Raw genomic sequence first — 27,108 nt, 5'->3', positions numbered from 1 at the left:
CAAAGCACATTTGACCTGAAAAATTAAATATGAGGTTCCTTTCAATTTGGTTCCTTTGCAGACACAGTTGTAGGCTTACAGGCTGGTTAGATCTTAAATGCCTCTGCCCTACAAACACAAATTCCTTTCTGTTTATACCTAGCTTCCCATTTCAATGTAAATTTTCCATTGCATCCTAGGTTTTTAATGTCACATCTTCGAACAATAACATTTTCATCCCACTAATTTTATTAGTTATTTAAACACATTGCTTGGCGTCTCCCAGCTAGGTGCAAGGTTTTACTCCCACTCTTGAATGCTGTATTGAACAAATGCAAACTTACACTTTACCTCTTAACTTCCTTATGTTTATCTAATTAACATCTCAAAAGTACTATACATCAAAACACCCAGACTAGCTGGCTTTAAACCCCAACTGTCAGAATGAACATGGTTCAGTCCTGGATGTGATTCACAGCAGCAATAACAGCAAAATCGGACTCCTGCAGTCAGTTGTGAACTCGCTGGTGTCTCAGCAGGTTGGATAATAGAGTGAATTTCTTCCCACACTCAGAGCAGGTGAACGGCCTATCTCCAGTGTGAACTCGCTGGTGTTTCAGCAGGTTGGATGACTGAGTGAATCCCTTCCCACACTTGGAGCAGGTGAATGGCCTCTCCCCAGTGTGAACTCGCTGGTGGATCAGCAGGTTGAATGACTGAGTGAATCCTTTCCCACACTCAGAGCAGATGAATGGTCTCTCTCCAGTGTGAACCCGCTGGTATACTTTGAGGTTGGACCAAGACCTGAATCTCTTTCCACAGGAAGTACAGGGGAACGGCTTCTCCTCAGTGTGAATTCGTTGGTGGTTCAGTAGGTCAGAGGACCCAGTGAAGCCTTTCCCACATACAGGGCAGGTGAACGGCTTCTCCCCAGTGTGAAGCCGCTGGTGAATTAGCAGGTAGGATGACTCAGTGAATCCCTTCCCACACTCAGAGTAGGTGAACGGTCTCTCTCCAGTGTGAGTACGTCAGTGGATTTCCAGCGAAGATGGGTAATTGAATCCCTTCCCACAGTCCTCACATTTCCATGGTTTCTCCATGGTGTAGGTATCCCTGTGTCTCTCCAGGTTTGATAATCAGTTGAAGCCTTGTCCACACAGAGAACACGTGTACAGTTTCTCCCCACTGTGAATGTGTGATGTTACTTCAGGCTGTGTAACTGGTTAAAGCTCTTTCCACAGTCAGTTCACTGGAACACTCTCATTCGGGTGTGTGTGTGTCTCGGTGCTTTTCCAGTCACACTGATGTTTGAAATCTTTTCCCACAGACAGAACTGACAAACATTTCTCCCTTCACATTCAAATTCCGATGATACTCAGGTCCTGGTGAATCGAGTGACTGTCAGATCTTGAAGTGATGTTTGTTTTGAGTTTCTCGTCTGCAAATTATCCCCTTCTAATTCTCTGTAAAAGGAGTTTATAAAAGTCATCACTGTAAGAACAGGATAGAAATTCAGAGCAGACAATTCTAGTTTCTGTGGAACATTTTTTCCTCTCTTGTTCCCCCAAAGCTGCAAATCCCCATCCCACACACTCTCCCTCCTCCCTGTGCTGAAATCCAGAGTTTTGGACAATTCTTTCTGTATCTTTTTAACAAATTAGTACAACTGGAGATAACAATATGTTTGATCATTCAGTTCAGTCATTACTCATGACAAAACATTAATCTGAAACCCCCTGACCGACCATACAGAATAGCAGACGTTAACCTTGTGTCCAAAACTCACAGTGTGGAGATTTAATGAGCGATTGTGAAGGTGGTTTCTCCAAACCACCCAGGGTTTCCTTCCTTCCTTCTCCCCCTCTCTAAGTTAAACCTGGGATCAGTCTCATGGCCCATTCTGGTTCCTGCTTCTCTTCCTGATGACTAATTAACCCCAATTAAATATTGAGAAGTCTGAAGACACTGTTTTCAGTCCCTGCTCCAATCTCCATTTCCCAGATACCAACTCCATCCCTCTCCCTGGGAACAGTCAGAGAATAAACCATTCTGTTCACAACCTCGGTGTTACATTTGATCTCGGGATAAGCTTCTGACCTCATATCTGTGCCATCACTAAAATCGCCTGTTTCCACCTCTGTCGCCTCACCCTGTCTCAGTGAATCTGCTGCTGAAATCCTCACCCCTGCCACTGTTACCTCCAGACTTGACTATTCCAACACATTCCTGGCTGGTCTCCCACATTTTACCCTCTGTAAATTTGGCGCCATCCAAATGTCTGCTGTCCATGTCTTTTCTCACAGTGAGGCCCATTCCCCTAACACCTCTCTGCTTCCTGACCTGCCTTGGCTCCCGGTCAAGCAACAGCTTGATTTTAAAATTCTCATCCTTGTTTTCAAATCCCTCCATGGCCTCGCCCCTCCCTGTCTCTGTAATCTCCTCCAGCCCCACAACCCTCTGAGATATTTATACTGCTCTAATTCTGGCCTTGTACATTCCCTATTTTAATTGCTCCACCATTAGTGACCGTGCCTTCAGTTTCCTTGTCCCCAAGCTTTGAAATTCTCTCCCTACAGCTCTCCCTCCATCTACCACATCTTCCACCTTTAAGACAACACAGTATTAATAAAAAGAGACATTCTGTCAAAACTTTTTATCTTGTACTCATCAGGTCAGCTGCAAGAATACCAAATTTCAAAAATTATCAGTCAGGCTTGTAATATGTCTCACTTACACTTGCTAGAAGCCATATATATTCACACATAGGGACCTGTCCTCTGCAGGCAGAAGGAACATGTCCAGCTTAGGGGCCTTGTGTTGAATTAACATAGAAACAAAGAAAATTGGAGAAGGATTAGGTCATTCGGCCCTTCGAGCCTCCTCCGCCATTCAAATGATCATGGGGGCTTTAACTCCTCTCACTTCCTCCAAATAAAAGGTGTGGCTATGGGTACCCACATGGGCCCCAGCTATGCCTGTCTCTTTATGGGGTATGTGGAACATTCCTTGTTCCAGTCCTACTCCGGCCCCCTCCCACAACTCTTTCTCCGGTACATCGATGATTACTTTGGTGCTGCTTCATGCTCTCGCCTGGACCTGGAAAAAGTTATTAATTTTGCTTCCAATCTCCACCCCTCCATCATTTTCACATGGTCCAACTCTGACACTTCCCTTCCCTTCCTTGACCTCTCTGTCTCAATTTCTGGTGATAGACTGTCCACCAATATTCATTACAAGCCTACCGACTCCCACAGCTACCTCGACTACTGCTCCTCACACCCCGCTTCCTGTAAGGACTCCATCCCATTCTCTCAGTTCCTTCACCTCCGTCGCATCTGTTCTGATGATGCTACCTTCAAAAACAGTTCCTCTGGCATGTCCTCCTTCTTCCTTAACCGAGGTTTTCCACACACGGTCGTTGACAGAGCCCTCAAACGTGTCCGGCCCATCTCCCATGCATCCGCACTCACGCCTTCTCCTCCCTCCCAGAAACATGATAGGGTGCCCCTTGTCCTCACTTATCACCCCACCAGCCTCCGCATTCAAAGAATCATCCTCCACCATTTCCGCCAACTCCAGCATGATGCCACCATCAAACACATCGTCCCTTCACCCCCCTGGCGGCTTTCCATAGGGAACGTTCCCTCCGGGACACCCTGGTCCACTCCTCCATCACCCCCTACTCCTCAACCCCCACCTACGGCACCTCCCCATGCATACGCAAAAGATGCAACACCTGCTCCTTCACTTCCTCTCGCCTCACCGTTCAAGGGCCCAAACATTCCCTTCAAGTGAAGCAGCATTTCACTTGCATTTCCCCGAACTTAGTTTACTGCATTCGTTGCTCCCAATGCAGTCTCCTCTACATTGGAGAGACCAAACGCAGACTGGGCGACCGCTTTGCAGAACACCTTTGGTCTGTCCGCAAGAATGACCCAGACCTCCCTGTCGCTTGCCAATTTAACACTCCACCCTGCTCTCTTGCCCACATGTCTGTCCTTGGCTTGCTGCATTGTTCCAGTGAAGCCCAACGCAAACTGGAGGAACAGCACCTCACCTTCCATCTAGGCACTTTACAGCCTTCCGGACTGAATATTGAATTCAACAATTTTAGATCTTGAACTCCCTCCTCCATCCCCACCCCCTTTCCGTTTCTTCCCCCTCCCTTTTGTTTTTTCCAATAATTTATATAGATTTTTCTTTTCCCACTTATTTCCATTTATTTTAAATCTATACCTTTTATGCCCTTTTAGTCTTATTTCACCCCACCCCCACTAGAGCTATCTGTACCTTGTGTCCTGCCATCCATTCTTAATTAGCACATTCGTTTAGATAATATCACCACCATCAACACCTCTTTGTTCTTTTGTCTGTGACATCTTTTGATTATCTGCTCCTATCACTGCTTGCTTGTCCCTACAACCACCCCACTCTCAACTTCTCTCCCCCCGCCCCCCCCCCCCGCCCCCCCCTACCCCCGCCCTCCCACCTTAAACCAGCTTATATTTCACCCCTCTCCTATTTTTACTTAGTTCTGTTGAAGGGTCATGAGGACTCGAAACGTCAACTTTGCTCTTCTCCGCCGATGCTGCCAGACCTGCTGAGTTTTCCAGGTAATTCGGAGTGAATTAGGGGCGGGGCCAGGCTGGAGGGAAGCATGCGCAGTACGGGTGTGGGACCGGGATGAAGGCGGTCGAATTTAAAGTTCTGTTTGAAGTTAAACAACTTCAAATTATGAACTCTCTCCTCCATCCTCACCCCCCCTCTTCGAACCACTTTTTTCATATAATTATTATATATATTTTTTAATATATTTTCCTTTTCCCACTTATTTCTATTATTATTTTAAAAATTTATTTCCATCCATTGTTTTATCCCCGCCTTTTAGCCCATTTCGATCCCTTCCCCCCACCCTCACTCAGGTTATCTGTCACTTGCTCATTCTGCATCAGCCCCTAGACCTCAACCCCCTCCCACGGCACCTTCCCATGCAACCGCAGAAGGTGAAACACCTGCCCCTTTACTTCCCCCCTCCTCACCGTCCAAGGGCCCAAACACTCCTTTCAAGTGAAGCAGCATTTCACTTGCATTTCCCTCAATTTAGTCTACTGCATTCGTTGCTCCCAATGCAGTTTCCTGTAGACTGGAGAGACCAAATGCAGATTGAGTGACCACTTTGCGAAACAACTTCAGTCTGTCTGCGAGCATGACCCAGACCTCCTTGTCGCTTGTCATTTCAACACACCACCCTGCCCTCATGCCCGCATGTCCATCCTTGGCCTGCTGCACTGTTCCAGTGAAGCTCAACGCAAACTGGAGGAACAACACCTCATCTTCCGACTAGGTACTTTACAGCCTTCCGGGCTGAATATTAAGTTCAACAACTTTAGATCATGAACTCTCTCCTCCATCCCCACCCCCTTTCTGATCCCCTCTTTTTCCAATAATTTATATATTTATTTTTCTTTTCCCACCTATTTCCATTATTTTTAAATGTATTTCCATCCATTTTTTTATCTCTACCTTTTAGTCCATTTGCTTTCCTCCCCACCCCCACTAAGGCTATCTGTCCCTTGCTCATCCTGCTTTCTAGCCTTAATGTCCCCATTAGCACATTTCTTAGCTAATATCATCACCGTCAACATCTCTTTGTCCTTTTGTCAAGACATATTTTGGCAATCTCCACCTAACACTGGCCCTCTGTCCAGCTCTACCTGTCCCCAACCCCGCACCCCCCCCCCACCCCCCCCACCCCGCCACAACCCCCTCCCTTAAACCAGCTTATATTTCACGTCTTCTCTATTTTTCCTAGTTCTGATGAAGAGCCATTCGGAGTCGAAATGTTAACTGTATCCCTCTCCACAGATGCTGTCAGACCTCCTGAGTTTTTCCAGGTATTTTTGTTTTTGTTCAAGTAAATCACGGTTTGGTTCCATCTTTCAAAACCTTGAGAACAGGCAGAAGAAAGGTACTTAATTTGAAGAGTAAATTTTAAAAAGTAAAGTAATCTGATTGCCACAATATATAACTCTACTGCAGTTACAGGGATTATTAACATCAGCAGAAACAAACCCCAACTGTCAGGATAAACATGGTTCAGTTCTGGATGTGATTAAGAGCAGCAATAACAGCAGAATCGAACCCCTGCTGTCACTTGTGAACTCGCTGATTTCTCAACAGTTGGATGATCAGTTAAATCCCTTCTCACACACGGAGCAGGTGAATGGCCTCTCCCCAGTGTGAACTCTCTGGTATGTGTCCTGGAGATGATGGTTTTCCAACGCACCCGCTGCCCTTGTATTCTGGCTGGTGTGGGCTTTGAGTTGGGACGATTCTGTCAACATTCTGGTTGAGTTATAGACGTGCATAGTCCATTTCCCATTCCCCATCTTTCTCTCCTCCTACATGGACCAGAGTCCTGTGTAGGCCCAGACCGGGTGGCAGGTTCCCTTCCCTGAAGGACATTAATAAACCAGTGTTTTTATGACAATCCAGCTTTAATGACCACTTTTCCCCTGTGCCGGCTCCACAAATTACTGATTCATTCAGCTCAGTTCCACAACCTGCCTTTGTGTTTTTGTGGGTTCTCTCTCACTCCCTTTTTTCTATTTTAACTCAATTTCACAGGGTATTAGAAGGAGAGGATTTGCAGTCGAGAAACTGAAACCAAACATTGCACCAGGATCTGTTGGAGTCACCCAAATAACCGTAACCTGAATATCATCATATTTTGAACATGGAAGGAAAAAGCACCGTACACAATGGGGAGGAACCGTACACGTGTTCTGTGTGTGGATGAGGCTTCAGCCGATCATCTGACCTGTTTAAACACATGCGCCATCACACCGGGGAGCAACTGTGGTAATGTGGGGATGGTAGGAAGGGATTTAGTTACATTTCTAGGCTGGAAACTCATTGGCGCACTCACGCTGGGGAGAGGCCATTCCCCTGTTCCGAGTGTGGGAAGGAATTCACTCAAATATTCACCCTGATGACACACCAGTGAGTTCACACTGACGAGAGACCATTCAGGTGCTCTCACTGCGGGACTGGGTTCAGGCAATCATCTAACCTCACTGTGCACCAGCACATTCACATTGGAGAGAGAGCATACCCCTGATCTGAATGTGGGAAGCGACTCACTCAGTCATCGAGCCCCCTGAAACACCAGTGAGCTCACGAGTAAGGACAGGGAATGGATTTTGCTGTTAATCACATCCAGGACTGAACCATGTTCATGGTGGTCTGTTTCTGCTTATGTTTCGAGTCTGAATGACCCTTCTTCAGTTTGTTCTTTTTCTGCCAACATGGACATGATGGATCGAATGGCCACCTTCTGGGTCGTAAATATTTCTATGTTTTGGTATTTCAATGTTTAAAAATGATGAGACTTTTCATGTATGCTTGTGTGTGTTTGCTCAATGAAACCTCTGGTGGAGAAGGATTAAGAGTTTTCAGTGTGGGATAGAAGGCATATGGGTCAACAGCAAAGCAACACATTTCAAATCAGAGCAGAAATAGACAACAGGTACAGAATGACTCTCCCACCTTTTGTTTATTTACTCGTTCCATTACCATAGTTTTTGTCCTGTATCCTCATCCCTTTTGTTATTTCATCTCTCCTGAATTCACCCAATCACAAACCTTCTCTTTTGTTCCCCTCCCCTTCTTTCCCTGTCTGTGTATTTTCCTAAAATCTGTTGAATCACTAACTTATTTTCCAGCTCTGTTTGAAGTTCAGTGATCTGAACTATTAACTGTTTTACTTTCCACAGCCTCGGCATGACCACTGAGTACTTTCAGCATTTTCTGTTTGACATTCAGGATCACAGCTGGTGGAATTTAAATTCAATGAATCAATCAAAGCGTGTAATTGACAGCCAGTGTCAGTAACAGTGATGATCATTGTCAGAAAAACTCATTTGGTTCATTATTGCCCTTTAACGATATTAACAATCCATTTTTAAAAGTTCAAAGCATTTCACTCATAATCAGCACATTCTTAATGGCAAGACGTAGTTGAAATGTCCCCTGTCTGGGGAAAAAAAATCATAAGTTCACCTGATCTGCTGAGATCCCAGTGAGTTCACATCTAACTGCTGGTAATTACATTCAGGACAGAACTATGGTGCAGGGCGTGTGCACTTTGATTTATCAATCAAGGGATTTAATCAATTTATATCTTGCCCCTATGGCTCCATCGCAATCAAATCACAAAATATAATTATTTATTCAACGCTCTCACTTTTCCATGGCGGGACTATTACCCAGCATTCGGAGCGACACAGAATGTGCCCTATCCTCACTGCAGGAGCGGCTACGCCATCGGATCATAAAAATTTATTGGATATGCAATTCCAACCTCCCACCCAGCATTCAATGCGGGACAGAATGTGCCCTATCCAGAGCGCCATAGCCTTACGCATGCGCATTGCGGGCTGTTGCCTGAACATGCGCAGTGCTGTCCTGTGGCTGGAGCCGCAGTGTGAGTGAGAAAATGGCGACTGCAGCAGAATAACAGAGTTAGTGGGTGGGCGGAAGGAATGGAGCCAGCGGACTGGGCAGGGAAGGTTAATAAACACTTGGTGCAGGCCGCAGATCCTTAATAAGAAACTACCGGTCCCGCGTTTGCAGGGAACAGACCGGAAATGGTTGGGTCTCTGCCTCTGCTCGGTCCGGTGGTGCGGCTGTGCAGCAGGGCGCATGCGCGGTCATCCGGGTCCAGGTAGCAGGAGGAGAGAATATTGTGCATTTCTATCCTGGACTGACAGGGATGGATTTTGGAAACGCCTTTTCCAGGGGGTTAGAAGGGGAGGATTTACACACAACAAACTCAAAACAATAGAAATGTTTGTCTCTTCTCAATTTCTATCCTGGACAGACAGTGATGGCTATTGTAAATTTCTTTTACAGGACATTAGAAAGGGAGGATTAACAGACAGGAAACTCAATTCAAGAGTCACATCAAGAACTGAATGAGTCACTCCATTCATCGGGACCTGACTATCATCAGCATTGAATGTGGAAGGAATAAGGTTTGTCTGTTCTGTCTGTGGGAAATGATTTCAATCATCACAGGGACTGGAAAAAACAGAGGGAGAAACTGTTGAGGGATTTGAAAACAAGGATGAGGTGTTGCTTCACTGGGAGCCTGTGCAGGTCAATTAGCAGAGTGGTGATGTGGGAGTGAGACTTACTTATGATTTTGAATACATCTTAAAATCTGAGGGCTCTGGACAGAGTGGAGAGGGAGAAACTGCTCCAATTGGTAGAAGGATCGAGAACGAGAGAGCACAGATTTAAGAAAAAAGAATCAATGTAGACATGAGGAGAAACTTTTTCACACAACGAGTGGTTAAGATGTGCTGTTTGAGAGTGTGGTGAAGGCAGCTTCAATTGAGGTATTCAAGAGGAAATTGGATGATACCTGAAAAGGAAGAATGTGCAGGATTACAGGGAGAAAGTGAGGGAATGGCACTAAGTAAATTGCTCATTTGGAGAGCTGGCACAGACAGGAAGGGCTGAAGGTCTTCACTGCTCAAACAACTCTGTGATACAGAGAGTGAAGTTTTGGAAGATCTCAGGTTTATGGAGGTTGAAAGTGGGAGGCTGGATAAGAAAGTGTCAGCAGAGTTACATCGAGAGGGAACAACAGAATGGATGAGAGTTTCAGAAATGGTTGAGCTGAGGCAGAGGCAAAGTCGGGCAGTGTTACTGAGGTGGATCCACCCAATCACAGGCCATCCCTTTTGTTCTTCCCTCACAATCCCCTTTTCATTGACTCAAAACCTATTACATTTCTATCTTTCCCCAGTTCTGAGGAAGGTTCATCAGAACCTGAAACATTAACTCTCGTTCTCTCCACAGATGCTGCCTGACCTGCTGAGTATTTCCAACACTTTCTGTTTTATTGCTGAGGTGGAAATAGGCGGTCTTGGTGATGATGTGGATATGTGGCTGGAAGCTCATCTTGGGGTGAACAGTCTGGTTGGCAGGGAGAGGGATGGAATCGTTGGCTCGGGATTGAGTTTGGAGCGGGGGCTGAAGACAATGGCTTCAGTCTTCCCAATGCTTAAAGGGAGGAAATTTCTGCTCCTCCAGTACTGGATGTCAGACAAGTCAGGACGGTGTGTGACTTGGAGGGGAACTTGGAGGTGATGGTGTTCACATACATCTGCTACCCTGGTCCTTCTTATCACGGGCCATTCACACATAGACAAAATCAGTTGCGGGCCACACACACAGAAAAATTAACATTGTGGCTGGAGCTTTAGTACATAGAACTGCATTGTCAACTTGTCATCTGCTGATTTGGAGCTCTTCCCACAGAACATCAGCCACAGCCAAACATAATGTTTCTCAGCGTTCCTGGTGTCATCCTTTTGTCGAAATTGGACGGCAAGTTTCCCAACCCAGAAGTCTAACACTGTCCTAAAGTTCACCCGCGACTTCATTGTTTTCCCACAGCATCGTGGTCAGCTACAGAGACAAACGAGCAGCCGTGCTGTCATGATGAGTTTGTACAGATCTCACTAAAAATAGAGACTGAGACAACAAGAAAACAAAGTCATTTCGGCAATAGAAAGATCTGGTACTGTGTTCAGAGTCTACACAAAGCATCGGAGCTAATATTACTTTTAGAACTCTTGCTGCGGGCCGGATAAAATTGAGCAACGGGCCAGATCCAGCCCACGGGGCATGGATTCCCCACCCCTGCTACAGATGGAGGTTTCGCCAAAGCTTTGGTTGGATTTTAGACAAATAAAATCCCTCTCATCTCCTCTCTCCTGCTCCGACCACTCGCTCACTCTCTCTCTTTGTCTCTCTCTCCCCCTCCCATAGAGGCCATAGTCTTGTGTTGGTCCAGACTGGGTGGCAGGTTCCCTTCCCTGAAGGCCATTAGTGAACCAGTTGGGTTTTTATGACAATCCAGCAGTTTTCATGGTCACTTTTTCCTCGTGCCGGTCCCACAAATTCCCAGATTCATTCAGCTCAATTTCACAACCTGCCTTTGTGTTTTTGTGGATTTCCTCTCTCCTTTTATTCTGTTTTAAACCAATTTTACAGGGTATGAGAAGGGAAGAACTTGCAGTCAAGGAACTCAAACCAAACATCACATCAGGATCTGAAGGAATCGCCCAATTTATCATTATCTGAATATCTTCGGATTTTGAACATGGAAGAAAAAAGCAACGTTCACAGTGGGGACAAAACCTGGAAATGTGGGGACTGTGGGAATGGATTCAATCGGTCATCCCACCTGCTGTTACACCAGTGAGTTCATAAGACCATAAGACATGGGAGCAGAAATTAGGCCATTCGGCCCATCGAGTCTGCTCCGCCACTCAATCATGGCTGATAGGTTTCTCAACCCCATTCTCCCGCCTTATCCCCGTAACCTTTGATCCCCTTACCAATCAAGAACCTATCTATCTCGGACTCAAATACACTCAATGACCTGGCCTCCACAGCCTTCTGTGGCAATGAATTCCATAGCTTCACCACTCTCTAGCTAAAGAATTTTCTCCTCATCTCTGTTCTAAAAGGTCTTCCCTTTACTCTGAGGCTGTGCCCTCGGGTCCTAGTCTCTCCTACTAATGGAAACATCTTCCCCACGTCCACTCTATCCAGGCCTTTCAGTATTCTGTAAGTTTCAATCAGATCCCCCCTCATCCTTCTAAACTCCATTGAGTATAGACACAGAGTCCTCAAACGTTCCTCATATATTAAGCCTTTCATTCCTGGGATTATTCTCGTGAACCTCCTCTGGACCCTCTCCAGAGCACATCCTTCCTGAGATACGGGGCCCAAAATTGCTCACAATATTCTAAATATGGTCTGACCAGAGCCTTATAAAGCCTCAGCGGCACATCCCTGCTATTATATTGTAGTCCTCTCAAAATAAATGCCAACATTGCATTTGCCTTCCTAACTACCGACTCAACCTGCAAGTTAACCTTAAGAGAATCCTGGACTAGGACTCCCAAGTCCCTTTGCACTCCAGATTTCTGAATTCTCTCCCCATTTAAAAAATAGTCTATGCCTCTATTCTTCCTACCAAAGTGCATGACCTCACACTTCCCCACGTTGTATTCCATCTGCCACTTCTTTGCCCATTCTCCTAACCTGTCCAAATCCTTCTGCACCCTCCCCACCTCCTCAATACTACCTGTCCCTCCACCTATCTTTGTATCATCTGCAAACTTAGCCAGGATGCCCTCAGTTCCTTCATCTAGATCATTAATGTATAAAGTGAAAAGTTGTGGTCCCAACGCTGACCCCTGCGGAACTCCACTAGTCACCGGCCACCATCCTGAGAAGGACCCCCTTATCCCCACTCTCTGCCTCCTGCCAGACAGCCAATCTTCTATCCATGCTAGTACATTGCCTCTAACACCATGGGCTCTTACCTTACTGAGCAGCCTCCTGTGCTGCACCTTGTCAAAGGCCTTCTGGAAGCCCAAGTAGATAACATCCATTGGCTCTCCTTTGTCTAACCTACTCATTACCTCCTCAAAGAATTCTAACAGACTTGTCAGGCATGACCTCCCCTTGATGAAACCATGCTGACTTTGCCCGATTTTACCATGCACTTCCAAGTATTCTGAAATCTCATCCTTAATCATGGACTCTAAAATCTTACCAACGACAGAGGTCAGGCTAATCGGCCTGTAATTTCCCATCTTTTGGCTCACTCCCTTCTTAAACAGGGGGGTTACATTAGTGATTTTCCAGTCCTCTGACACCCTCCCTGATTCCTGAAAGATCACCACTAACGCCTCCACTATCTCTTCAGCTATCTCCTTCAGAACTCTGGGGTGTAATCCATCTGGTCCAGGTGATTTATCCACCTTCAGACCTTTCAGTTTTCCTCGCACCTTCTCCTTGGTAATGGCCACCATACTCACCTCTGCCCCCCGACTCTCTTGAACTTTGGGTATGTCACTCGTGTTTTCCACTGTGAAGACTGACGCAAAGTACCTATTCAGTTCCTCCGCCATTTCTTTGTTCCCCACTACTACTTCTCCAGCGTCATTTTCCAGCGGCCCGATGTCCACTTTTGCCTCTCTCTTACCCTTTATATATCTAAACAAACTCTTGCAATCTTCTTTTATATTACAGGTTAGTTTACCCTCATATTTAATCTTCTCCCTCCTTATTTCTTTTTTAGTGGTCCTCTGTTGGTCTTTATAGGCTTCCCAATCCCCTGGTTTCCCACTGCTCTTCGCCGCATTGTATGCTTTCTCTTTAGCTTTTATGCTGTCCCTGACTTCCCTTGTCAGCCATGGTTGCCTCGTCCTCCCTTTAGTATGCTTCTTCTTCCTAGGGATGAATTTTTGCTGTGTCTCCTAAATTACTCCCAGAAACTCATGCTATTGCTGTGCCACTGTCTTTCCTGCTGGGCTCATCCCCCAGTCAATTCTGGCCAGCTCCTCCTTCATGCCTCTGTAGTTGCCTTTATTCAACTGTAATACCGTTACATCTGATTCCAGCTTTTTCCTCTCAAATTGCAGGGTAAATTCTATCATAATATGGTCCCTTTCTCCTAAGGGTTCCTTCACCTTAACGTCCCTTATCAAATCTGCCTCATTACACATCACTAAATCTAGAATTGCCTGTTCCCTAGTGGGCTCCACCACAAGCTGCTCCAAAAAGCCATCTCGTAGACATTCCACAAATTCCTTTTCTTGGGATCCACTACCAACCTGATTTTCCCAGTCTACCTGCATATTGAAATCCCCCATGATCACTGTAACCTTGCCTTTCTTACACACCTTTTCTATCTCCTGGTGTATCTTATGCCCCACATCCTGACTACTGTTCGGAGGCCTGTACATAACTCCCATTATGGTTTTTTTACCTTTGCAGTTCCTCAACTCTACCCACACAGATTCTACATCATCTGACCCTACATCATTTCTTGCTATCGATTTAATTTCATTTCTTACTAACAAAGCAACCCCACCCCCTTTGCAAACCTGTCTATCTTTTCGATAGGATGTATATCCTTGGATATTTAGCTCCCAGTCCTGATCCCCTTGCAGCCATGTCTCCGTGATGCCCACCACATCATATCTGCCAATTTCAATCTGCGCCACAAGCTCATTTAACTTATTTCGTATACTGTGTGCATTCAGATACAACACCTTCAGTCCTGTATTTCCCGTCCCCTTTCTCATTGTCGTCCCTTTATCTGATGTGTTTGAAGTTAGATTCCAAGCCCTTTCCAAACACTCTGTCCTATTTTGTGTTCTGGAGACTTTAATAGCCTCTCCTGGGCTCTCCTTTCTTTTCAGTTTTTTCGTAATTTTCCATGAAGTTGAATCCACCCCCCCACACGCTAACCTGCTACTTTGTTTCCCATTAGTCATACTTCTTGGAGTTTTATCCTTCCCTCCCCCACCAACTTTCCAGTTTAAAGTCCTGTTCACCACCCTATTTACCCTTTTTGCTAGAACATTGGTCCCAGATCAGTTCAGGTGGAGACCGTCCCAACGATACAGATCCCTCCTGTTCCAATACAGATACATGTGCCCCACGAAATGGAACCCCTCTTTCCCGCACCACTCCTTTCGCCACGTGTTTACTTCCCTTATTCTCGTGTCCCTATGCCAATATGCACGTGGCTCGGGTAGTAATCCGGAGATTATAATCCTTGAGGACATGTTCTTTAATTTAGTTCCTAGCTCCTGATAATCCCCAAACAGGTCCTCTTTCCTAGTCTTACCTATGTTATTTGTCCTGACGTGGACCACAACAACTGGATCCTCCCCCTCCCTCTCCAATATGTTTTCAAGCCGGTCAGAGATGTCCCTCACCCTGGCACCGGGCAGGCAACATACCATGCGGGACTCTCAATGAGAGACCTTTTAAATGCCCAGACTGCGGGAAATGCTATAAATGTTCCTGGAACGTGATGTCCCATCAACGTGTTCACACGGACGAGAGACCATTCAGGTGCTCTCACTGTGGGACTGGGTTCAGGCGACCATCTGAACTCAATGTACAACAGTGAGTTCATTCTATGGAGAGAGCATTTACCTGCTCCTTGTGTGGGAAGGGATTCACTCAATTGTCCCATGTGCTGAGACATGAGAGGGTCCACACTGGGGAGAGACCTTATAAATGCCCAGACTGTGGGATATGCTATAAAAGTTCCAGGGAACTGATGTCCCATCAACGTGTTCACACTGACAAGAGACCATTCAGGTGCTCTCACTGTGGGGCTGGGTTCATGCTATCAGCAGAATTCACTGCACACCAGCAAGTTCACACTGGGGAATGGCCGTTCACCTGCTCTGATTGTGGGAAGGGATTTGCTCAGTCATCCCAACTGCTGACACACCAGCGAGTTCACGCTGGAGAGAGGCCATTCACCTGCTCCGAGTGTGGGAAGAGATTCACTCGGTCATCCCACCTGCAGAATCACCAGCGAGTTCACGTGGAGAGAAGCAGTTCACCTGCTCTGAGTGTGGGAACAGATTCACTACCTCATCCCAGCTGCTGAGCCATCAGTGAGTTCACAAGTAACTACAATGATTGGATTTTGCTGTTAATCTCATCCAGATTGAACACTTCATGGTGGTCTGCTTCTGCTGATGTTAGTTAGCTCCAGCCCTGTCATTCGGGTTAATATTCTGGATAAAAATCAAATAAATCAGCCTTGTGTTAAACAGAGTGTGTTGAGTCTTTTCAATATCTCAAACACAAGTTATTTCCTTTGAAGGGCTCCCCTTCTCCTTCAAACCTGCCATCATCACTCACTCCTCAATAAAAACAACTTTTCACCCCAATGCCCTTGCAAACTATCTCCCCATCTCTCCACCCTTTTCCTCTCCAAAATCCTTGTCACCTCCCAAATCCATCCCCACCTTTCCTGGAACTCCATGTTTCAATCTGCGCAATAAGATTTCTGTCCCTGCCACAGTATCGAAACAGCTCTTATCAAAGTCAAAGATTACATCCTCTGTGAATGTGACAAAGGTAAACTCTCCCTCATAGTCCTTCTTGGCCTGTCCGCAGTCTTTGACACCGTTGACCAAACCATCCTCCTCCAATGCCTCTCCACTGGTGTTCAGCTGGGTGGGACTACATGCTCCTGATTCCTTTCTTATCAATCTCATTGTAGCCAGAGAATTACCTGCAGGAGCTGTCATTATTTCAGTTACATTTTCACAGACTCACCTACTCGGTAAGTGATCAGGTGTCACTGAACTTTGACACACACATGTTTCATTATCACTCTAACAGTGACTGTATCCTACAGACCAAGTCCTTTTTACAGCAGCCCTTCTGGATTAGATCAACAGAGAAGAGTGAAGACATTATAGCCACTACACAAGCTCATACAGTAAAAATTTCTGCTAATTTCCATTAAAATATAAAGCACAACAGAACAACTGTGTGTTAGTCTGTGGCAAACTTATCGAAACAGATTCAATAAAGCCTTGGCCAACATATTCATTATTGCAGGATGCTGATGGCAGGAGATGGACCTTGTCTTTCTTATTTTGCAATACCAATGCGAGCAGAAACTCACCCTCACTTATACAGACTCATTCAGTCAGCGATCAGGTCTCATTGAAGTATGACACAATCATATTCCATTGACTCTCACACAGACTGTTTCTTGCAGACCATGTCATTCTACATACATCAGCCCCTTTCCACAAGATTGACAGAGAAGACTTACTGTTATTGCCCACACCACAAGATCACAGCGCTACAAACACCTGGAACTACCTGTTAGAATGTAAAACTGGTCTGTTGGTCTGTTACAGACATATTGATAGAGATTGACTGTCAGAATTAACCAACAATTTTGACCACATTATAGATTTGGTTTGGTGCTGAAGGAGGCTATTTGACCCATCGTGTCTGCACTGCCTCTCTGAATGAGCAACTCACCCAGTTCTATTCTCCCGCCTTTTCCCTGTGACCCTGTACATTCTTCCTTTTCAGACAACAGCCTAACTCCCTCCAGAATGCTTCAGCTGGACTTGCCTCCACCACACTCCCACACAAAGCATTTCAGACCATAACCAGATACTGCGTGAAAGGTTTTTCTTCATATAATTGTTGATTCCTTTACTGATCAGTTTAAAACTGCCCTCCTGTTCTCAATCTTTTGATGAGTGGGAACAGTTTCTCCTTATCTACTCTGTCTGGCTCTCACTTGATTTTGAATACCTCTATCAAATCTCCTCTAACCTTCTTTTCTCTAATGAAAACAGTCCTAATTTCTCCAATTTATCTTCCTAAACGCTGTTCTTCCTACCAGGAGCCAGGCTTGTGAATCTTTTGGGCTGGATTACCCAGTGGGAGTGGCTGGAGCGGCTGTTCCTCCAGCCAATCAGACTGAATGAGGGGCGGGGCTGAGCCCGGTTCTCCCTCATTGGCTGAAACTCTGCATCATTCTGAAAGCTGATTTGTCACAAACTCCAGGAGAAAACTGGACATTTCTGTTTGTGGCTTTAAACAGATGAAACCCTGTGGGTATGGAGCAGACATTTCAATATTTGTTAGTGAAACGTGGGAACATATTAAAACGATGTACAAACAATTCAAGGAATGACGAGGTAGACAGGGAAAGTCACCATTAGAACAAGGCTGTGAAGAAGAATCATACGATCTCGGAATGTTAGCTCTGTCTTTCTCTCCACAGATGCTGTCAGACCTGCTGAGTTTTTCCAGCATTTTTTGTTTTTGTTTCAGATTTCCAGCAACCGCAGTATTTTTCCGTTACCTTAGAATAAGGAGGGTCCCTGGTTTCAATAAATGAACTGGAAGGAGGGTTAGGACAGGGTGAAGGTTAGTACTGTCATCATTCAGAACATCACACGGAAGCCAAGGCCTGGGGGGATGGGTCCCACCGCAGACATAGGAACAGGAAAAGGCCATTCAGCCCGTCCAGCCTGCTCCACCATTCAATACGATCATGGCCAATCAAACACTTCAATACCTTTTACCCACACTATCCCCATAACCCTTTACATTATTGTTAATTAGAAATCTCAATCTCTACCTTAAACACACTCAATGACTGAGCTTCCACGGCCCTCTGGGGTATAGAATTCCAAAGATTCACAACCGCCTGAGTAAAGAAATTTCTCCTCACCTTGGCCCTAAGTAGCTTCCCCCTTATTTTGAAATTTTGTCCCCTGGTTCTCAACTCCCCAACCAGGGGAAACATCTGACCTGCATCAACCCTGTCTATTTCTTTAAGTATTCTGTAGGTTTCAATGAGATCGCCTTTCATGCTTCGAAACTCTGGAGAATACAGGCTCAGTTTGCCCAATCTCTCTTCATAAGACAGCCCCGCCATCCCTGGAACAAGCCTGGTGAACCTTCGTTGCATTCCCTCTAATAATATCCTTCTGAGGTAAGGGGACCAAAACTGCACACAGTACTCCAGGTGCGATCTAACCAAGCTTCTATACAATTGAAGCAACATTTCACTACTCTTGTACTCAAATCCTCTTGTGATAAAGGCTATCATTCCATTCGCCTTCCTAACAACTTGCTGCACCTGCATGCTAGCCTTCAGTGACTTTTGGGCAAGGACACCAAGGTCCCTTTGTACATCTAGACTTTCTAATCTATTTGCATTCAGGAAATACTCTGCACACCTGTTCCTTCTACCAAAGTGGATAACCTCACATATTTCCACATTATATTCCATGTGTCATGTTCTTACCCACTCACTACGTCTGTCCAAATCCTCCTGTAGCTGCTTTACATCTTCCTCCCAACACACATTCCAGCCTAGCTTTGTATCGTCCATGAACTTGGAAGTATTACATTTGGTCCCCACATCCAAATCATTGATATATACTGTGACCATCTGGGACCTAAGTACTGATCCTTGCGGTACTCCACTAGTCACAGCCTACCAATGTGAGAATTACCCCTTTATTCATACTCTGCTTTCTGCCTGTTCGCCAATCCTTAATTCATGCCAGTACATTGCCTCCTATCGCATGTGCGTTTATATTGTTAATCAACCTCCTGTCGGTGATCTTAACAAAAGCCTTCTGAAAATCAAGTATATTACGTCCATCGACTCTCCTTTATCAATTTTGTTAGTAGCTTCCTCAAAAATCTCCAACATGTTCGTCAAACATGATTTCCCATTCGCAAATCCATGCTGACCATGCCCAATCAGATCATGATTATCCCAGTATCCATTTATCACATCCTTTATAATAGATTCTAGGATTTTCCCTACTGCTGGTGTAAGGCTAACAGGTCCGTAGTTCTTTTTTCTCTCTCTCTCCTTTCTTTAATAATGAGGCGACATTTGCTACCTTCTAATCTTGAGGAACAATTCCAGAATCTATAGGATTTTGGAAGGTGATCACCAATGCATCCACTATCTCTATAGCCACCTCTTTCAACACTCCAGGATGGAGAATATCAGGTCCCGGTGACTTATCAACTTTCAATCCCATACTTACATATACTAATGTCCTTCAACTCCTTATTCTCCCTAGTCCCTTGGATCTCGAAATTTGGGAGATTTCCTGTATCTTCCTCAGTGAAGACAGACACAAATTTATCATTTGGTTTCTCTGCTATTTCTCTATTCTCCATCATGAATTCTCCTGACTCTGCATGCAATGGACCCACATTTGCCTAATCCAAACATATAGAAGCTTTTAGAGTCTGTTTTCATCTTTTTCTAGATTGCATACATTTGCTACTCTCCCTTTCTTTACCAATTGCCTTTGCTGTATTCTTAAAAAACCTCCCAATCCTCAGGTTTACAACTACTTCTTGCAACTTTATAAGCCTTTTCTTTAAATCTCATACAATCCTTAACTTCCTTTGTCAGCCATGGTTGAGTGACCTTTTGGGGGTTTTGCACCTTGAAGAAGCGTGTATGTGCTGTAAACTATTTAATTATTCTTTTACGACTATATATTGCCTATGTACCTTTTAATGTATTTTCCCATTCTATGTCAGCCAATTTGTCACTCATGCCTTCATGATTTCCTTCACTCATCTTGAGCACCCTTGCTTCAGAGTGAACGACCACATTTTCAAACATAATATAAAATACTGCAAAGTTGTATTCATTCATCCTGAAATTTTCTTTAAGAACAAGATTATTAATTAGTCCTATTTACTTACATAATGTGAGATCTAAAAGAGCCTATCCTCTAGTTGGCTCCTCAACATATTGCTCTTGAAAACCATCCCCAGCACATTCCAGAAACTCGTCTTCCACCGCATTAGTGCTCAATTGGTTTACCCAGTCTATATGCAGATTGAAGTCACCCATGATTTCTGTATTGCCTATGCTACATGCTTCTCTCATCTCCTGATTAATACATTGCCATTACTATTTGGTGGCCTATAAACAACTCCAACCAATGTCTGTGCTGCCTTTTGCTGTTTCTTAGCTCCACCCAAACAGATTCCACACATTGTTCTTCTGAACTGAGATCCTCCCTTACTAATGCACTGATCTCATCCCTTATTAGCACAATTCCACCTCCTTTCCCTTCTTGCCTGTCCTTCTGAATGTCGAATATCCTTGAATATTCAGTTCCTAGTCTTGGTCACCATGCAGCCATGTTTCCATAATGGCAATAATACCATACCCATTTACCTCTCTATGTGCATTTAGATCATCTACCTTATTGCAAGTGCTGCACGCATTCAGGTAGAGAGCCCTTAACTTTGTCTTTTTGACATAATTCCGTATTCGAAGCATACTCAATGCTCTGCTTTGTTTCTCCTGCCTTCTCGTCTCATTACTACTTCCTGTTGCCAATTTTATTTCCTTCTAATTTATTAGACTTAGAGTAAGTAGAATAAATTACTAGAAACGTAATGTTACTACACTTCCGCTAACTTCATCTTGCTTTGGTTTACTTAAGTACACAATTTCACTTTGACTTGATTTAAATTTAATTCCCTATTGCTACTGTTCCTTACTGAAATCCAAGTAACTACTTCTTTATAAATGAAACGTTTTTCTAGTTCTAAGCTATTTAAACACACTCCCTAATAGCAGCTTCTCATCAACCAATGAACTTACAGTTTCCCTCTGATGTCACTCTTGGATTGTTTTCAAACTCAGCCCACTGCCCGAGTAGAGGTGTCCCTCGCATGTCTGCCTGTCTCCGCTCCCAGAAGGTGAGACAGGTTGCGAAGGACCAGAAGGGAAGGATTACCTTTGTCACAGCTGCAAATGATGTCATTTGTGGCTTTGATAGGAATTGTTTTGGAACTGTGGTGGGGCAGAAACCTGATTGGAGGGATTCAAATCTGGAGTTCTGTGAAAGATGGACACGGATTTGGGAGATATCAAAACGTTTAAGGTTCGTTGAAAGGAAAGTGAGGCTGAAGATGGGGCAACAGCATGCAAAGATGGAGGAGTGAAGAGTTTGTTTTTATTTAAGGACAGATGTAATAGTGGAAGATTTAAAGGAGAGAGGGACAGTACCTGAAAAGAGAACCATTGACAATGTCAGCAAGCATGGGGAAGTTCAGTGGTATGTAGTTTTGTAGGAATAGAGTCGAGGGAGCAGGTGGTGCACACAGAGAGCTTTGAGAGAATATGAGAGGAGATGGGGAGAAACATGTGAGTTCAGGGCTCTGACAAGGGGGAATCTTTAGAGACAATTTGCCCGTTGGGCTAGTGGAGGTGAGGGAAGCAGCAGATGCAGCTGATCGGGTTGTCTGAATCTTAGTGACAAACAAGCACCATGAGCTCCTCACACATGTTTGAGGTGAGGATAGAGGAGACAGGGAAGAGGCAGAGACCTTTAAAAGGAAGAAACTTGTGGTAGAGATCTTAAAAAGACTCAACACACTGTGTTTAACATAAAGCTGATTTATTTGAATTTTATACAGAATCTGTAACTGGACTGGAGTTTATTAACATCAGAAGAAACACACTCCACTGAATATGCTTCAGACAAGAAGGTCATTAGGAACTAAATCCAAGCCAAGCAGTTACTTGTGAACTCGCTGGTGTCTCAGCAGGTGGGATGATCGAATGAATCCCTTCCCACACTCGCAGCAGGTAAATGGCCTCTCTCCAGTGTGAACTCGCTGGTCTCTCAGCAGGGTGGATGACTGAGTGAATCCCTTCCCACACTCGGAGCAGGTAAACGGCCTCTCCCCAGTGTGAACACGCTGGTGTCTCAGTAGATGGGATGACTGAGTGAATCCCTTCCCACACTCGGAGCAGATGAACGGCCTCTCCCCAGTGTGATATCGCTGGTGTGACAGCAGATGGGATGACTGAGTGAATCCCTTCCCACAGTCGGAGCAGGTAAATGGCCTCTCTCCAGTGTGAACTCTCTGGTGACCCAGTAGGGTAGTTGAATCAGAAAAACCCTTTCCACACGTGGAGCAGATGAATGGCCTCTCCCCAGTGTGAACCCGCTGGTGTCTCAGCCGATGGGATGACTGAGTGAATTCCTTCCCACACTCGGAGCAGGTGAATGGCCTCTCCCCAGTGTGAAATCGCTTATGTTTAAGTAGAGTAGATGAATCAGCAAATCCCTTTTTATACACAGTGCAGGTAAATGGCCTCTCCCCTGTGTGAACTCGCTGGTGAGTCAGCAGGGTGGACAACTGAGCGAATCCCTTCCCACACTCAGAGCAGGTGAATGGCTTCTCCCCAGTGTGAACTCGCAGGTGTCTCTGTAGGGTGGATGAATCAGAAAATCCCTTCTCACACACTGAACATGTGAAAGGCCTCTCTCCAGTGTGAGAACGCCAATGAATTTCCAGCTGGGATGGATAATTGAACCTCTTTCCACAGTCCCCACATTTCCATGGATTATCTCCAGTGTGACTGCGCTTGTGTTTCGACAGGTCAGATGATCGGCTGAAGCCTCGTCCACAAAAAGAGCATGTGTACGGTTTCTCTCCACCGTGAATGGTGCTTTTAACTTCCATATTTAAAATCTGATGATATTTGGGTTACAATAAATTGGGCGACACCCTCAAATCCTGATGTGATGTTGGGTTTGGGATTCCGGACTGCAAACCCTGTGAAAATAGTTTAAAACAAACAAAGGTGAGTGAGAGAGAACCCACAAAAACACAAAGGCAGGTTGTGAAGCTGATCTGAATGAATCCGGTAATTTGTGGGGCCAGCACTAGGAACAAGTGCCCATGAAAGCTGCTGATTGCTGTAAAAACACAATTGTCTACTAATGTCCTTCAGGGAAGGAAACTTGCCAAGTGGCCAGGACCTATATAAAACTCCAGAATCTGTGGGAGGAAAGAGGGAGGGAGGTGGGAGAATGGGGGGCAGAAGGAGAGCGATTGAATATATCTAAACCTCTAACAGCTCTTTGACAAAATCTCAAAACCCTCATCCTCTATCACATCGAAGGCCCAGGGTAGCATGTGTATGTGAACACCATCACCTCCAAGTCACACACCGTCCTGACTTGTCTGACATCCAGTACTGGATGAACAGAAATTTCCCCCATTCAAATATTGGGAAGAGTGAAGCCATTGTCTTCAGTCCCCGCCAAAAACTCCACTCCCTAGCCTTCAATGCCATCTCTTTGAGGCTGAACTAGACTGTTCACAATCTTGGTGTCACACTTCACCCCAAGCTTCTGACCACATATCACTAAGATTGTCTCTTTCCACTTCAGTAACTTTGCCTAAATGCACTCCTGCCTCAGCTCATCTGCTGCTGAAACTCATCCATTTCTTTGTTCCCTCTAAACTGAACTATTTTGATTTGCCCACGTAAAGATGGAGTCATTCAAAACTCTGCATACCAAGTCTTTACTTGCACCAGATCTCGTTCATGCAACAACCCTGTGCTCACTGAGTTAAATAGGTTGCTGGTTAAGCAGAACCCCAATGTTCAAATTCTCAACCTTGTTCTGAAATCCTTCAGTGTCACGACCCTCACTATCTCTATAATATCCTCCAACCTACATCCCTCCCAGATATTTGGGCTAATCTAGTTCTGGCCTATTGAGCATCCCTGATTTAATTGACCCACCATTGATGACCGTGCCTTCAGATGTCCAAGCCATAAGCTCTGGAATTCCGTCCTTTCACCTTTCTGACTCTCTCTCATCCTTTAAGACTCTTCTTATAACTTACCTTATGACCAAGCTTTTGATAATCTGCCCTGATGTCTCCTTATGTGCCTCAATACTAAATATTGCACAATAATATTCCTGTGAACTACATTGGAAGGTTTTATTTTACCCAGGGTGCTAAATAAATACAAGTTGTCGTTAATTTGGACATATATCATTACTGAGTGAAAATCCTTTAACACCTTACCAAACAGCATCGTGGGAGCACCTCACCACAATGACTGCAGCGGTTCAGGAATAAGGTCCACCAACACCTGATCAACACACAACTGGGATAAAGGCAAAATACTGTGGATGCTGGAAATCTGAAACAAAAACAAAAAACGCTGGAAAAACTCAGCAGGTCTGGCTGCATCTGTGAAGAGAAAGACTGAGTTAATGTTTCGAGTCCGTATGACTCTTCAGAGTTGTTGGGGGATGGAGGTGTAGAGGGATTGGATGGTCTGAGGGCTCTCCGCTTCTTCCTTGAACAGAGGCCCAAACAACCCCCATCCACCACTACTCTCCTCCGTCTGGCTGAACTAGTTCTCTCACTGAACAATTTCTCCTTAAACTTGGCTCACTTCCTCCAAATAAAAGGTATGGCTACGGGTACCCGCATGGGCCCCAGTTATGCCTGTCCCTTTGGGGTATGTGCAACATTCCTTGTTCCAGTATTACTCAGGCCCCCTCCTACAACTCTTTTTTTGGTACATCGATGACAGTTTTGGTGCTGCTTCATGCTCTTGTCCGGACCTGGAAATTTTTTTTTTATCAATTTTGCTTCCAATTTCCACCCCTCCATCACTTGCACGTGGTCCATCACTGACACTTCCCTTCCTTTCCTTGACTTCTCTGTCTCAATTTCTGGTGATAGACTGTTCACCAATATCCATTACAAGCGCACCGACTCCCACAGCTACCTTAATTACAGCTCCTCACACCCTGCTTCCTGTAAGGACTCCATCCCATTCTCTCAGTTCCTTTGCCTCCATCATATCCGATCCAATGATGCCATTTTGCAAAACCATTCCTCTGACATGTCTTCCTTCCATAACCGGGTTTTCCCACCCAGGGTGGTTGACAGGACCCTCAACTGTATCTGACCCATTTCCCATGCCTCTGCCCTCATGCCTTCCTCTCCCTCTCAGAACCATGATAGGGTCCTCCTTGACCTCACTTTTCACCCTACCAGCCTCCGCATTCAAAGGAACACTCTCCGCCAACTCCAGCATGATGCTACCACCAAACACCTTCCCTTCACCCCCCTGTCAGCATTGCATAGGGACTGTTCCCTCCGGGAGACCCTGGTCCACACCGCCATCACCCCCTACACCTCAACGCCCCCTCCCACGGCACCTTCCCATGCAACCACAGAAGGTGCAACACCTGCCCCTTTACTTCCCCCCTCCTCACTGTCCAAGGGCCCAAACACTCCTTTCAAGTGAAGCAACACTTCACTTGCACTTCCCTCAATTTAGTCTACTGCATTCCTTGCTCCCAATGCGGTTTCCTCTAGATTGGAGAGACCAAACGCAGACGGGTGACCTCTTTGCGGAACACCTTCAGTCTGTCCGCAAGCAAGACCCAGACCTCCCTGTCGCTTGCCATTTCAACACTCCACCTTGCTCTCATGCCCACATCTCCGTCCTTGGCCTGCTGCAATGTTCCAGTGAAGCTCAACATAAACTGGAGGAACAGCAGCTCACCTTCCGATTATGCACTTTACAGCCTTCCAGACTTAATATTGAGTTCAATAACTTCAGATCATGAACTCACTCCTCCCTCCCCACCCATTTTTGATCCACCTTTTTTCTATATTCATTTTTATTTTTCAATTTAATTTTTTCCCCACTTATTTACATTATTATTATTTTTTAAATTTACTTCAATTTTTATTCATTGTTTTATCCCTAGCTTTCAGACTATTTTCGATTTTTTTCCACACTACCATCCCCTCCCCCCCCACCACCCCACCCCCACTCGGACCATCTTTCACTTTGCAGAGTGCTTACCCTAGTCCAGCCATTATCATATTCTACATTCCACTCTTAATGTCACCATTAGCACCTCCTTTAGCCAGTGCCACCACTGTTAACAACTCTTTGACCTTTTGCTTATGACATCTTTGCAATCTCTCCCTTACCTCCACCTATCACTGGCCTTCTATCTGTTTCACCTGTTCCACCCACCACCCCTCCCCTTAAACAGTACATATTTAACCACATTTCTACTTCCCTTTAGCTCTGAAGACTCATACGGAAACGTTAACTCTGCCTTTCTCTCCACAGATGCTATCAGACCTGCTGAGTTTTTCAAGCACTTTTTGCATTTGTAACAGACAACTGGGGGTTAACAATATCTGCTGGTCTTGTTAGTGACACCCAAATACCAAGAATGGAGTTAACAAAAAATCTTCGATACAAATTCACGACAGAAATACTTGTTACTAAAACAATACTCTTAAGTTGAATGGATAGTGTCCGTTTAGCAAACTGATCTCACCCAGAATCTACCTCCCTTGCCTGTCTCACACTGGAAATTGCTGAGCCCGACTGGGTTCCAAAGTCCTCGGGCTCAGCAATTTCCCAGCAGTCTTTTGATTTTATCTGTGTTTCAAGACTCGGTTCTATAAAACAGTAAAACGAAAGCAAAACTGCAATGTTGGATCTGAAATTAAAATGTAAAATGCTTTAAATATCCAGCAGGTCAGGCAGAAAAAAACGATTAAGAAACCGAGCAAGGGGCTCAGGTCACTGACCTGCCTTCAGACTGAACGAAAACTCTCAGTGAAAGCCGTTGACAAATGGCGGTCAATGTTCCCACAATGTTCTGTGCTCCAGAAACCGCTCGATTGTCTATTTTTCTAATCCAAGGTCGCTCGTCGTAATCTGCAGGTGGCAACAATGGCTCAGTGAGAGCCAGGGAGGTGTAGAACTGCAGCAAAATACAGGAATACAAACAGATTTGCAGACTACACAGATAAACGGAAAATGGATAAAAATAACTGTCTCGCATCCAGAACCACCGGGACCTGCAGCCTGGAACTGGGAGT

At 45.1% G+C, this 27,108-nt stretch overlaps 1 long non-coding RNA gene and 1 pseudogene across 2 annotated transcripts in view; one reads left to right on the top strand and one right to left on the bottom strand.

The window, feature by feature from the left end:
* The window catches only part of LOC144698296 (uncharacterized), an 869,665-nt gene that overhangs the window by 801,826 nt on the left and 40,731 nt on the right, over nucleotides 1-27,108 (top strand). The window lies entirely within an intron of this gene.
* Nucleotides 489-22,899, bottom strand: LOC144698541 (uncharacterized; annotated as a pseudogene).

Source organism: Cetorhinus maximus, chromosome 23, assembly GCF_964194155.1.
Source record: "Cetorhinus maximus chromosome 23, sCetMax3.hap1.1, whole genome shotgun sequence".
NCBI classification, from domain to species: domain Eukaryota; kingdom Metazoa; phylum Chordata; class Chondrichthyes; order Lamniformes; family Cetorhinidae; genus Cetorhinus; species Cetorhinus maximus.
This window is presented reverse-complemented; position numbering and strand designations above follow the sequence as displayed.